This window comes from Delphinapterus leucas, chromosome 16, assembly GCF_059928025.1.
Source record: "Delphinapterus leucas isolate spDelLeu-1000000601 "Yukka" chromosome 16, BTC_Dleu_Yukka2, whole genome shotgun sequence".
Classification (NCBI taxonomy): Eukaryota; Metazoa; Chordata; class Mammalia; order Artiodactyla; family Monodontidae; genus Delphinapterus; species Delphinapterus leucas.
Genome location: NC_143144.1, coordinates 3,757,510 through 3,770,609, shown reverse-complemented (window position 1 = coordinate 3,770,609; position 13,100 = coordinate 3,757,510). Strand labels below are relative to the sequence as shown.

Genomic DNA, 13,100 nt, shown 5'->3' with positions numbered 1-13,100 from the left:
ACCTGTCTGCCGCGGTGTCTCTCCACAGCTGCATCCGGAAAAAGACCCCCCTCTGTGGTTTCGCCGCGGCCGGGGGCGGGAGTGGGATCGAGGGTTCAGGCCGCATCCCCGTGCCTGCCGGCCACCTGGGTCGGGGTCCTGAGCTCGGACGGTGGAGTCGGGGCAAGGGTGTGGTTGCCGGGTCTAAGGGGCCCTGCCAACTCAATGGTGGCTCCCAGTGGCTTCGAGCCAGCTGCTGTCGGGCAGGAGGGCCGGGCCGGTCTGCGTCCGGACTGCGCCTAGCGCAGCGCGGGCGGGCGGGTGGGATTCCCAAGGGACCGCGGGCCCCGGGCCCTGAAGCCTCCGGGGCCACGTCCCTGGGAGCGGCCTGTGGGATCTGGGGAGGGGCGCCAAGCACCGAAAAGTTTGCGGTGTCTCGCCCGCCCTGGGCTGGGTGGTCGCCAACTCCTCCGCCACCCCCCGGTACCTGAGACCCCCGTTCCCATGCCTAGCCGGGCGGCGGGGCCCTGCCGGGGCGGGCGGGGCGCTCGTGTGGCTGTAAGGCCCAAGGGCCTGCTAAGCTGCGTCTGAAGAGGCAGCCCGCGAAGCCCCCAGTGTCTACGGCCAAACCACCCTAGACGGGCCCGATCTCGTCTCGATCTCGGAAGCTAAGCAGGCTCGGGCCTGGTTAGTACTTGGATGGGAGACCTCCTGGACTGAAGAGCTCCTGGGAACACCGGGTGCTGTAGGCTTTTTGCCTCCCGCTCCGCCTTCTCCTTTTGTCGCCCGCGGCGGCGGCGGCGTCCGTCTCTGCCCCCGCCGGGTACCGCTGCAGGCCCCACCTCCGCAGGCCCCTCCGTCCACAGCAAGCGTCTGATGGGGCGCTCCCCGCCTGCCTGACCGGCCAGACGGCCAGACGGCGTCCCTGGAAGGCAGCGGCACACCACACGCTCCGGGGGTCCCCTGACGCCAAACAGACATGGCGGCAGACCCGGGTGCCGTCCATGCGGCCCGCGAGCCCCTCGACCTGCACCTGGTGGCCCCCACTGGAGCCCAGCCCCGGCCCCGCCACCTGTCTGCCAGGGTGCCTCTCCACAGCTCCATCCGGAAAAAGCCCCCTGTCCACCGTTTCGCCGCGGCTGGAGAGGGATAGAGGGCCCAGGCCGCTTCCGCGGGCCTGCCGGCCACCTGTGGCGGGGTCCTGAGCTCGGACGGTGGTGTGGGAGCAAGGGTGGCGCTGCTGGGTCTGCGGGGCTTTGCCAACTCAATGGTGGCTCCCACTGGATTCGGGCCAGCTGCCGTCGGGCAGGAGGGCCGGCCCGGTCTGCGGCGGGGCCGCGCCTAGCGCAGCGTGGGCGGGCAGGTGGGATGCCCAAGTGACCGCGGGCCCCGGGCCCTGAAGCTTCCGGGGCCACGTCCCTGTGAGCGACCTGTGGCATCTGGGGTGGGACGCCAAGCGCCGAAATGTTTGCTGGGTCCCGTCCGCCCTAGGCTGGGTGGTCGCCAACACCTCCTCCGCCACCTGCTACCCGAGACGTCCATTCCTCTGCCTAGGCGGTTGGCGGGGCCCAGCCAAGACGGGCGTGCCCCTGGCCTGGCGGTAAGTCCCATGGTCCTGCTAAGCGACGCCTCAAGAGGCAGCCCGCGACCCACGGACACCTACTGCCAAACCAGCCTAGACGGGTCCTATCTCGTCTGAGTCTACGAAGCTAAGCAGGCTCGGGCCCGCTTAGTACTTGGATGGGAGACCTCCGTGGATTGGGGAGCTCCTGGGAATACCGCGTGCTGTGGGCTTTTTGCCTCCCGCTACGCCTTCTCCTTTTGCCGCCCGTGGCGGTGGCGGCGGCCGTCTCCGCCCCCGACGGGTACCGCTGCAGGCCCCACGTCCTCAGGCCCCTCCCTCCACAGCAAGCGTCTTATGGGGCGCTCCCCTCCTGCCTGCCCGGCCAGGCGGCCAGAAGGCGTCCCTGGAAGGCAGCGGCACAACAGACGCTCCGGGGGCGGCCTGTCGCCATCCAGACATGGCCGCGGACCCGGGTGACGTCCGTGCGGCCCACGAGACCCACGACCTGCACCTGGCCACAGCCACTGTAGCCCAGCCCCGGCGCCGCCACCTGTCTGCCGCGGTGTCTCTCCACAGCTCCATCCGGAAAAAGACCCCCCCTCTGTGGTTTCGCCGCGGCCGGGGGCGGGAGTGGGATCGAGGGTTCAGGCCGCATCCCCGTGCCTGCCGGCCACCTGGGTCGGGGTCCTGAGCTCGGACGGTGGAGTCGGGGCAACGGTGTGGTTGCCGGGTCTAAGGGGCCCTGCCAACTCAATGGTGGCTCCCAGTGGCTTCAAGCCAGCTGCTGTCGGGCAGGAGGGCCGGGCCGGTATGCGTCCGGACTGCGCCTAGCGCAGCGCGGCCGGGCGGGCGGGATTCCCAAGGGACCGCGGGCCCCGGGCCCTGAAGCCTCCGGGGCCACGTCCCTGGGAGCGGCCTGTGGGATCTGGGGAGGGTCGCCAAGCACCGAAAAGTTTGCGGTGTCTCGCCCGCCCTGGGCTGGGTGGTCGCCAACTCCTCCGCCACCCCCCGGTACCTGAGACCCCCGTTCCCATGCCTAGCCGGGCGGCGGGGCCCTGCCGGGGCGGGCGGGGCGCTCGTGTGACTGTAAGGCCCAAGGGCCTGCTAAGCTGCGTCTCAAGAGGCAGCCCGCGAAGCCCCCAGTGTCTACGGCCAAACCACCCTAGACGGGCCCGATCTCGTCTCGATCTCGGAAGCTAAGCAGGGTCGGGCCTGGTTAGTACTTGGATGGGAGACCTCCTGGACTGGAGAGCTCCTGGGAACACCGGGTGCTGTAGGCTTTTTGCCTCCCGCTCCGCCTTCTCCTTTTGTCGCCCGCGGCGGCGGCGGCGTCCGTCTCTGCCCCCGCCGGGTACCGCTGCAGGCCCCACCTCCGCAGGCCCCTCCGTCCACAGCAAGCGTCTGATGGGGCGCTCCCCTCCTGCCTGCCCGGCCAGGCGGCCAGAAGGCGTCCCTGGAAGGCAGCGGCACAACAGACGCTCCGGGGGCGGCCTGTCGCCATCCAGACATGGCCGCGGACCCGGGTGGCGTCCGTGCGGCCCACGAGCCCCACGACCTGCACCTAGCCACAGCCACTGTAGCCCAGCCCCGGCGCCGCCACCTGTCTGCCGCGGTGTCTCTCCACAGCTCCATCCGGAAAAAGACCCCCCCTCTGTGGTTTCGCCGCGGCCGGGGGCGGGAGTGGGATCGAGGGTTCAGGCCGCATCCCCGTGCCTGCCGGCCATCTGGGTCGGGGTCCTGAGGTCGGACGGTGGAGTCGGGGCAAGGGTGTGGTTGCCGGGTCTAAGGGGCCCTGCCAACTCAATGGTGGCTCCCACTGGATTCGGGCCAGATGCTGTCGGGCAGGAGGGCCGGGCCGGTCTGCGTCCGGGCTGCGCCTAGCGGAGCGTGGGCGGGCGTGTGGAATGCCCAAGGGACCGCGGGCCCCGGGCCCTGAAGCCTCCGGGGCCACGTCCCTGGGAGCGGCCTGTGGGATCTGGGGAGGGGCGCCAAGCACCGAAAAGTTTGCGGTGTCTCGCCCGCCCTGGGCTGGGTGGTCGCCAACTCCTCCGCCACCCCCCGGTACCTGAGACCCACGTTCCCCTGCCTAGCCGGGCGGCGGGGCCCTGCCGGGGCGGGCGGGGCGCTCGTGTGGCTGTAAGGCCCAAGGGCCTGCTAAGCTGCGTCTCAAGAGGCAGCCCGCGAAGCCCCCAGTGTCTACGGCCAAACCACCCTAGACGGGCCCGATCTCGTCTCGATCTCGGAAGCTAAGCAGGGTCGGGCCTGGTTAGTACTTGGATGGGAGACCTCCTGGACTGGAGAGCTCCTGGGAACACCGGGTGCTGTAGGCTTTTTGCCTCCCGCTCCGCCTTCTCCTTTTGTCGCCCGCGGCGGCGGCGGCGTCCGTCTCTGCCCCCGCCGGGTACCGCTGCAGGCCCCACCTCCGCAGGCCCCTCCGTCCACAGCAAGCGTCTGATGGGGCGCTCCCCGCCTGCCTGACCGGCCAGACGGCCAGACGGCGTCCCTGGAAGGCAGCGGCACACCAGACGCTCCGGGGGTCCCCTGACGCCAAACAGACATGGCGGCAGACCCGGGTGCCGTCCATGCGGCCCGCGAGCCCCTCGACCTGCACCTGGCGGCCCCCACTGGAGCCCAGCCCCGGCTCCGCCACCTGTCTGCCAGGGTGCCTCTCCACAGCTCCATCCGGAAAAAGCCCCCTGTCCACCGTTTCGCCGCGGCCGGAGAGGGATAGAGGGCCCAGGCCGCTTCCGCGGGCCTGCCGGCCACCTGTGGCGGGGTCCTGAGCTCGGACGGTGGTGCGGGAGCAAGGGTGGCGCTGCTGGGTCTGCGGGGCTTTGCCAACTCAATGGTGGCTCCCACTGGATTCGGGCCAGCTGCCGTCGGGCAGGAGGGCCGGCCCGGTCTGCGGCGGGGCCGCGCCTAGTGCAGCGTGGGCGGGCAGGTGGGATGCCCAAGTGACCGCGGGCCCCGGGCCCTGAAGCTTCCGGGGCCACGTCCCTGTGAGCGACCTGTGGCATCTGGGGTGGGACGCCAAGCGCCGAAATGTTTGCTGGGTCCCGTCCGCCCTAGGCTGGGTGGTCGCCAACACCTCCTCCGCCACCTGCTACCCGAGACGTCCATTCCTCTGCCTAGGCGGTTGGCGGGGCCCAGCCGAGACGGGCGTGCCCCTGGCCTGGCGGTAAGTCCCATGGTCCTGCTAAGCGACGCCTCAAGAGGCAGCCCGCGACCCACGGACACCTACTGCCAAACCAGCCTAGACGGGTCCTATCTCGTCTGAGTCTACGAAGCTAAGCAGGCTCGGGCCCGGTTAGTACTTGGATGGGAGACCTCCGTGGATTGGGGAGCTCCTGGGAATACCGCGTGCTGTGGGCTTTTTGCCTCCCGCTACGCCTTCTCCTTTTGCCGCCCGTGGCGGTGGCGGCGGCCGTCTCCGCCCCCGACGGGTACCGCTGCAGGCCCCACGTCCTCAGGCCCCTCCCTCCACAGCAAGCGTCTTATGGGGCGCTCCCCTCCTGCCTGCCCGGCCAGGCGGCCAGAAGGCGTCCCTGGAAGGCAGCGGCACAACAGACGCTCCGGGGGCGGCCTGTCGCCATCCAGACATGGCCGCGGACCCGGGTGACGTCCGTGCGGCCCACGAGCCCCACGACCTGCACCTGGCCACAGCCACTGTAGCCCAGCCCCGGCGCCGCCACCTGTCTGCCGCGGTGTCTCTCCACAGCTGCATCCGGAAAAAGACCCCCCTCTGTGGTTTCGCCGCGGCCGGGGGCGGGAGTGGGATCGAGGGTCCAGGCCGCATCCCCGTGCCTGCCGGCCACCTGGGTCGGGGTCCTGAGCTCGGACGGTGGAGTCGGGGCAAGGGTGTGGTTGCCGGGTCTAAGGGGCCCTGCCAACTCAATGGTGGCTCCCAGTGGCTTCGAGCCAGCTGCTGTCGGGCAGGAGGGCCGGGCCGGTCTGCGTCCGGACTGCGCCTAGCGCAGCGTGGCCGGGCGGGCGGGATTCCCAAGGGACCGCGGGCCCCGGGCCCTGAAGCCTCCGGGGCCACGTCCCTGGGAGCGGCCTGTGGGATCTGGGGAGGGGCGCCAAGCACCGAAAAGTTTGCGGTGTCTCGCCCGCCCTGGGCTGGGTGGTCGCCAACTCCTCCGCCACCCCCCGGTACCTGAGACCCCCGTTCCCATGCCTAGCCGGGCGGCGGGGCCCTGCCGGGGCGGGCGGGGCGCTCGTGTGGCTGTAAGGCCCAAGGGCCTGCTAAGCTGCGTCTCAAGAGGCAGCCCGCGAAGCCCCCAGTGTCTACGGCCAAACCACCCTAGACGGGCCCGATCTCGTCTCGATCTCGGAAGCTAAGCAGGGTCGGGCCTGGTTAGTACTTGGATGGGAGACCTCCTGGACTGGAGAGCTCCTGGGAACACCGGGTGCTGTAGGCTTTTTGCCTCCCGCTCCGCCTTCTCCTTTTGTCGCCCGCGGCGGCGGCGGCGTCCGTCTCTGCCCCCGCCGGGTACCGCTGCAGGCCCCACCTCCGCAGGCCCCTCCATCCACAGCAAGCGTCTGATGGGGCGCTCCCCGCCTGCCTGACCGGCCAGACGGCCAGACGGCGTCCCTGGAAGGCAGCGGCACACCAGACGCTCCGGGGGTCCCCTGACGCCAAACAGACATGGCGGCAGACCCGGGTGCCGTCCATGCGGCCCGAGAGCCCCTCGACCTGCACCTGGCGGCCCCCACTGGAGCCCAGCCCCGGCTCCGCCACCTGTCTGCCAGGGTGCCTCTCCACAGCTCCATCCGGAAAAAGCCCCCTGTCCACCGTTTCGCCGCGGCCGGAGAGGGATAGAGGGCCCAGGCCGCATCCGCGGGCCTGCCGGCCACCTGTGGCGGGGTCCTGAGCTCGGACGGTGGTGTGGGAGCAAGGGTGGCGTTGCTGGGTCTGCGGGGCTTTGCCAACTCAATGGTGGCTCCCACTGGATTCGGGCCAGCTGCCGTCGGGCAGGAGGGCCGGCCCGGTCTGCGGCCGGGCCGCGCCTAGCGCAGCGTGGGCGGGCAGGTGGGATGCCCAAGTGACCGCGGGCCCCGGGCCCTGAAGCTTCCGGGCCCACGTCCCTGTGAGCGACCTGTGGCATCTGGGGTGGGACGCCAAGCGCCGAAATGTTTGCTGGGTCCCGCCCGCCCTAGGCTGGGTGGTCGCCAACACCTCCTCCGCCACCTGCTACCCGAGACGTCCATTCCTCTGCCTAGGCGGTTGGCGGGGCCCAGCCGAGACGGGCGTGCCCCTGGCCTGGCGGTAAGTCCCATGGTCCTGCTAAGCGACGCCTCAAGAGGCAGCCCGCGACACACAGACACCTACTGCCAAACCAGCCTAGACGGGTCCTATCTCGTCTGAGTCTACGAAGCTAAGCAGGCTCGGGCCCGGTTAGTACTTGGATGGGAGACCTCCGTGGATTGGGGAGCTCCTGGGAATACCGCGTGCTGTGGGCTTTTTGCCTCCCGCTACGCCTTCTCCTTTTGCCGCCCGTGGCGGTGGCGGCGGCCGTCTCCGCCCCCGACGGGTACCGCTGCAGGCCCCACGTCCTCAGGCCCCTCCCTCCACAGCAAGCGTCTTATGGGGCGCTCCCCTCCTGCCTGCCCGGCCAGGCGGCCGGCAGGCGTCCCTGGAAGGCAGCGGCACAACAGACGCTCCGGGGGCGGCCTGTCGCCATCCAGACATGGCCGCGGACCCGGGTGACGTCCGTGCGGCCCACGAGCCCCACGACCTGCACCTGGCCACAGCCACTGTAGCCCAGCCCCGGCGCCGCCACCTGTCTGCCGCGGTGTCTCTCCACAGCTGCATCCGGAAAAAGACCCCCCTCTGTGGTTTCGCCGCGGCCGGGGGCGGGAGTGGGATCGAGGGTCCAGGCCGCATCCCCGTGCCTGCCGGCCACCTGGGTCGGGGTCCTGAGCTCGGACGGTGGAGTCGGGGCAAGGGTGTGGTTGCCGGGTCTAAGGGGCCCTGCCAACTCAATGGTGGCTCCCAGTGGCTTCGAGCCAGCTGCTGTCGGGCAGGAGGGCCGGGCCGGTCTGCGTCCGGACTGCGCCTAGCGCAGCGTGGCCGGGCGGGCGGGATTCCCAAGGGACCGCGGGCCCCGGGCCCTGAAGCCTCCGGGGCCACGTCCCTGGGAGCGGCCTGTGGGATCTGGGGAGGGGCGCCAAGCACCGAAAAGTTTGCGGTGTCTCGCCCGCCCTGGGCTGGGTGGTCGCCAACTCCTCCGCCACCCCCCGGTACCTGAGACCCACGTTCCCCTGCCTAGCCGGGCGGCGGGGCCCTGCCGGGGCGGGCGGGGCGCTCGTGTGGCTGTAAGGCCCAAGGGCCTGCTAAGCTGCGTCTCAAGAGGCAGCCCGCGAAGCCCCCAGTGTCTACGGCCAAACCACCCTAGACGGGCCCGATCTCGTCTCGATCTCGGAAGCTAAGCAGGGTCGGGCCTGGTTAGTACTTGGATGGGAGACCTCCTGGACTGGAGAGCTCCTGGGAACACCGGGTGCTGTAGGCTTTTTGCCTCCCGCTCCGCCTTCTCCTTTTGTCGCCCGCGGCGGCGGCGGCGTCCGTCTCTGCCCCCGCCGGGTACCGCTGCAGGCCCCACCTCCGCAGGCCCCTCCGTCCACAGCAAGCGTCTGATGGGGCGCTCCCCGCCTGCCTGACCGGCCAGACGGCCAGACGGCGTCCCTGGAAGGCAGCGGCACACCAGACGCTCCGGGGGTCCCCTGACGCCAAACAGACATGGCGGCAGACCCGGGTGCCGTCCATGCGGCCCGCGAGCCCCTCGACCTGCACCTGGTGGCCCCCACTGGAGCCCAGCCCCGGCTCCGCCACCTGTCTGCCAGGGTGCCTCTCCACAGCTCCATCCGGAAAAAGCCCCCTGTCCACCGTTTCGCCGCGGCTGGAGAGGGATAGAGGGCCCAGGCCGCTTCCGCGGGCCTGCCGGCCACCTGTGGCGGGGTCCTGAGCTCGGACGGTGGTGTGGGAGCAAGGGTGGCGCTGCTGGGTCTGCGGGGCTTTGCCAACTCAATGGTGGCTCCCACTGGATTCGGGCCAGCTGCCGTCGGGCAGGAGGGCCGGCCCGGTCTGCGGCGGGGCCGCGCCTAGCGCAGCGTGGGCGGGCAGGTGGGATGCCCAAGTGACCGCGGGCCCCGGGCCCTGAAGCTTCCGGGGCCACGTCCCTGTGAGCGACCTGTGGCATCTGGGGTGGGACGCCAAGCGCCGAAATGTTTGCTGGGTCCCGTCCGCCCTAGGCTGGGTGGTCGCCAACACCTCCTCCGCCACCTGCTACCCGAGACGTCCATTCCTCTGCCTAGGCGGTTGGCGGGGCCCAGCCGAGACGGGCGTGCCCCTGGCCTGGCGGTAAGTCCCATGGTCCTGCTAAGCGACGCCTCAAGAGGCAGCCCGCGACCCACGGACACCTACTGCCAAACCAGCCTAGACGGGTCCTATCTCGTCTGAGTCTACGAAGCTAAGCAGGCTCGGGCCCGCTTAGTACTTGGATGGGAGACCTCCGTGGATTGGGGAGCTCCTGGGAATACCGCGTGCTGTGGGCTTTTTGCCTCCCGCTACGCCTTCTCCTTTTGCCGCCCGTGGCGGTGGCGGCGGCCGTCTCCGCCCCCGACGGGTACCGCTGCAGGCCCCACGTCCTCAGGCCCCTCCCTCCACAGCAAGCGTCTTATGGGGCGCTCCCCTCCTGCCTGCCCGGCCAGGCGGCCAGAAGGCGTCCCTGGAAGGCAGCGGCACAACAGACGCTCCGGGGGCGGCCTGTCGCCATCCAGACATGGCCGCGGACCCGGGTGACGTCCGTGCGGCCCACGAGACCCACGACCTGCACCTGGCCACAGCCACTGTAGCCCAGCCCCGGCGCCGCCACCTGTCTGCCGCGGTGTCTCTCCACAGCTCCATCCGGAAAAAGACCCCCCCTCTGTGGTTTCGCCGCGGCCGGGGGCGGGAGTGGGATCGAGGGTTCAGGCCGCATCCCCGTGCCTGCCGGCCACCTGGGTCGGGGTCCTGAGCTCGGACGGTGGAGTCGGGGCAACGGTGTGGTTGCCGGGTCTAAGGGGCCCTGCCAACTCAATGGTGGCTCCCAGTGGCTTCAAGCCAGCTGCTGTCGGGCAGGAGGGCCGGGCCGGTATGCGTCCGGACTGCGCCTAGCGCAGCGCGGCCGGGCGGGCGGGATTCCCAAGGGACCGCGGGCCCCGGGCCCTGAAGCCTCCGGGGCCACGTCCCTGGGAGCGGCCTGTGGGATCTGGGGAGGGTCGCCAAGCACCGAAAAGTTTGCGGTGTCTCGCCCGCCCTGGGCTGGGTGGTCGCCAACTCCTCCGCCACCCCCCGGTACCTGAGACCCCCGTTCCCATGCCTAGCCGGGCGGCGGGGCCCTGCCGGGGCGGGCGGGGCGCTCGTGTGACTGTAAGGCCCAAGGGCCTGCTAAGCTGCGTCTCAAGAGGCAGCCCGCGAAGCCCCCAGTGTCTACGGCCAAACCACCCTAGACGGGCCCGATCTCGTCTCGATCTCGGAAGCTAAGCAGGGTCGGGCCTGGTTAGTACTTGGATGGGAGACCTCCTGGACTGGAGAGCTCCTGGGAACACCGGGTGCTGTAGGCTTTTTGCCTCCCGCTCCGCCTTCTCCTTTTGTCGCCCGCGGCGGCGGCGGCGTCCGTCTCTGCCCCCGCCGGGTACCGCTGCAGGCCCCACCTCCGCAGGCCCCTCCGTCCACAGCAAGCGTCTGATGGGGCGCTCCCCTCCTGCCTGCCCGGCCAGGCGGCCAGAAGGCGTCCCTGGAAGGCAGCGGCACAACAGACGCTCCGGGGGCGGCCTGTCGCCATCCAGACATGGCCGCGGACCCGGGTGGCGTCCGTGCGGCCCACGAGCCCCACGACCTGCACCTAGCCACAGCCACTGTAGCCCAGCCCCGGCGCCGCCACCTGTCTGCCGCGGTGTCTCTCCACAGCTCCATCCGGAAAAAGACCCCCCCTCTGTGGTTTCGCCGCGGCCGGGGGCGGGAGTGGGATCGAGGGTTCAGGCCGCATCCCCGTGCCTGCCGGCCATCTGGGTCGGGGTCCTGAGGTCGGACGGTGGAGTCGGGGCAAGGGTGTGGTTGCCGGGTCTAAGGGGCCCTGCCAACTCAATGGTGGCTCCCACTGGATTCGGGCCAGATGCTGTCGGGCAGGAGGGCCGGGCCGGTCTGCGTCCGGGCTGCGCCTAGCGGAGCGTGGGCGGGCGTGTGGAATGCCCAAGGGACCGCGGGCCCCGGGCCCTGAAGCCTCCGGGGCCACGTCCCTGGGAGCGGCCTGTGGGATCTGGGGAGGGGCGCCAAGCACCGAAAAGTTTGCGGTGTCTCGCCCGCCCTGGGCTGGGTGGTCGCCAACTCCTCCGCCACCCCCCGGTACCTGAGACCCACGTTCCCCTGCCTAGCCGGGCGGCGGGGCCCTGCCGGGGCGGGCGGGGCGCTCGTGTGGCTGTAAGGCCCAAGGGCCTGCTAAGCTGCGTCTCAAGAGGCAGCCCGCGAAGCCCCCAGTGTCTACGGCCAAACCACCCTAGACGGGCCCGATCTCGTCTCGATCTCGGAAGCTAAGCAGGGTCGGGCCTGGTTAGTACTTGGATGGGAGACCTCCTGGACTGGAGAGCTCCTGGGAACACCGGGTGCTGTAGGCTTTTTGCCTCCCGCTCCGCCTTCTCCTTTTGTCGCCCGCGGCGGCGGCGGCGTCCGTCTCTGCCCCCGCCGGGTACCGCTGCAGGCCCCACCTCCGCAGGCCCCTCCGTCCACAGCAAGCGTCTGATGGGGCGCTCCCCGCCTGCCTGACCGGCCAGACGGCCAGACGGCGTCCCTGGAAGGCAGCGGCACACCAGACGCTCCGGGGGTCCCCTGACGCCAAACAGACATGGCGGCAGACCCGGGTGCCGTCCATGCGGCCCGCGAGCCCCTCGACCTGCACCTGGCGGCCCCCACTGGAGCCCAGCCCCGGCTCCGCCACCTGTCTGCCAGGGTGCCTCTCCACAGCTCCATCCGGAAAAAGCCCCCTGTCCACCGTTTCGCCGCGGCCGGAGAGGGATAGAGGGCCCAGGCCGCTTCCGCGGGCCTGCCGGCCACCTGTGGCGGGGTCCTGAGCTCGGACGGTGGTGCGGGAGCAAGGGTGGCGCTGCTGGGTCTGCGGGGCTTTGCCAACTCAATGGTGGCTCCCACTGGATTCGGGCCAGCTGCCGTCGGGCAGGAGGGCCGGCCCGGTCTGCGGCGGGGCCGCGCCTAGTGCAGCGTGGGCGGGCAGGTGGGATGCCCAAGTGACCGCGGGCCCCGGGCCCTGAAGCTTCCGGGGCCACGTCCCTGTGAGCGACCTGTGGCATCTGGGGTGGGACGCCAAGCGCCGAAATGTTTGCTGGGTCCCGTCCGCCCTAGGCTGGGTGGTCGCCAACACCTCCTCCGCCACCTGCTACCCGAGACGTCCATTCCTCTGCCTAGGCGGTTGGCGGGGCCCAGCCGAGACGGGCGTGCCCCTGGCCTGGCGGTAAGTCCCATGGTCCTGCTAAGCGACGCCTCAAGAGGCAGCCCGCGACCCACGGACACCTACTGCCAAACCAGCCTAGACGGGTCCTATCTCGTCTGAGTCTACGAAGCTAAGCAGGCTCGGGCCCGGTTAGTACTTGGATGGGAGACCTCCGTGGATTGGGGAGCTCCTGGGAATACCGCGTGCTGTGGGCTTTTTGCCTCCCGCTACGCCTTCTCCTTTTGCCGCCCGTGGCGGTGGCGGCGGCCGTCTCCGCCCCCGACGGGTACCGCTGCAGGCCCCACGTCCTCAGGCCCCTCCCTCCACAGCAAGCGTCTTATGGGGCGCTCCCCTCCTGCCTGCCCGGCCAGGCGGCCAGAAGGCGTCCCTGGAAGGCAGCGGCACAACAGACGCTCCGGGGGCGGCCTGTCGCCATCCAGACATGGCCGCGGACCCGGGTGACGTCCGTGCGGCCCACGAGCCCCACGACCTGCACCTGGCCACAGCCACTGTAGCCCAGCCCCGGCGCCGCCACCTGTCTGCCGCGGTGTCTCTCCACAGCTGCATCCGGAAAAAGACCCCCCTCTGTGGTTTCGCCGCGGCCGGGGGCGGGAGTGGGATCGAGGGTCCAGGCCGCATCCCCGTGCCTGCCGGCCACCTGGGTCGGGGTCCTGAGCTCGGACGGTGGAGTCGGGGCAAGGGTGTGGTTGCCGGGTCTAAGGGGCCCTGCCAACTCAATGGTGGCTCCCAGTGGCTTCGAGCCAGCTGCTGTCGGGCAGGAGGGCCGGGCCGGTCTGCGTCCGGACTGCGCCTAGCGCAGCGTGGGCGGGCGGGTGGGATTCCCAAGGGACCGCGGGCCCCGGGCCCTGAAGCCTCCGGGGCCACGTCCCTGGGAGCGGCCTGTGGGATCTGGGGAGGGGCGCCAAGCACCGAAAAGTTTGCGGTGTCTCGCCCGCCCTGGGCTGGGTGGTCGCCAACTCCTCCGCCACCCCCCGGTACCTGAGACCCACGTTCCCATGCCTAGCCGGGCGGCGGGGCCCTGCCGGGGCGGGCGGGGCGCTCGTGTGGCTGTAAGG

The 13,100-nt window shown here is 70.9% G+C and overlaps 7 pseudogenes; all 7 read left to right on the top strand.

The window, feature by feature from the left end:
- The first annotated feature begins 595 nt into the window (after nucleotides 1–595).
- LOC149747144 (5S ribosomal RNA) lies at nucleotides 596–731 on the top strand (annotated as a pseudogene).
- A 1,956-nt stretch (nucleotides 732–2,687) lies between these two features.
- LOC149747143 (5S ribosomal RNA) lies at nucleotides 2,688–2,823 on the top strand (annotated as a pseudogene).
- Nucleotides 2,824–3,737: 914 nt separating this feature from the next.
- LOC149747142 (5S ribosomal RNA) lies at nucleotides 3,738–3,873 on the top strand (annotated as a pseudogene).
- A 1,955-nt stretch (nucleotides 3,874–5,828) lies between these two features.
- LOC149747141 (5S ribosomal RNA) lies at nucleotides 5,829–5,964 on the top strand (annotated as a pseudogene).
- A 1,955-nt stretch (nucleotides 5,965–7,919) lies between these two features.
- On the top strand, nucleotides 7,920–8,055 carry LOC149747140 (5S ribosomal RNA; annotated as a pseudogene).
- A 1,956-nt stretch (nucleotides 8,056–10,011) lies between these two features.
- On the top strand, nucleotides 10,012–10,147 carry LOC149747139 (5S ribosomal RNA; annotated as a pseudogene).
- A 914-nt stretch (nucleotides 10,148–11,061) lies between these two features.
- On the top strand, nucleotides 11,062–11,197 carry LOC149747138 (5S ribosomal RNA; annotated as a pseudogene).
- The last annotated feature ends 1,903 nt before the right edge of the window (nucleotides 11,198–13,100 follow it).